Source organism: Eriocheir sinensis, unplaced genomic scaffold (genome assembly GCF_024679095.1).
Source record: "Eriocheir sinensis breed Jianghai 21 unplaced genomic scaffold, ASM2467909v1 Scaffold411, whole genome shotgun sequence".
NCBI lineage: Eukaryota > Metazoa > Arthropoda > Malacostraca > Decapoda > Varunidae > Eriocheir > Eriocheir sinensis.
Genome location: NW_026111734.1, coordinates 92501 through 92886, shown reverse-complemented (window position 1 = coordinate 92886; position 386 = coordinate 92501).

Below are 386 nucleotides of genomic sequence, written 5' to 3'. Positions count from 1 at the left end.
TAGTAGTTATTAGATCGCCCTGTATTCTATGGTAACATATTATAGGACAGCTACGGACTATGAAGGATTATAAACAATAATAAAGGTAAGTTTGCCGTTGTTGTTGGATAAGACGAAAAACAGACCCTTAAAAACATCCCAAAGAAGAAAAAAATCATTAAAAATTTGTACATTCAGCGTATAACGCGCAGGGCTAAACTTTCAGGCATTTTTTATGTGAAAAAATGCGCGCTATACGCCGAAAATTACGGTATTTATTTTTCGACAGAAACCTACCTCTTGTTTGATTTACATTGTTTTTGAGTTACGCGACCTCTTCAAGAACGCAACACTCGCGTAAATCGAGAGTTACCTGTATAAATATATATATATATATATATATATAT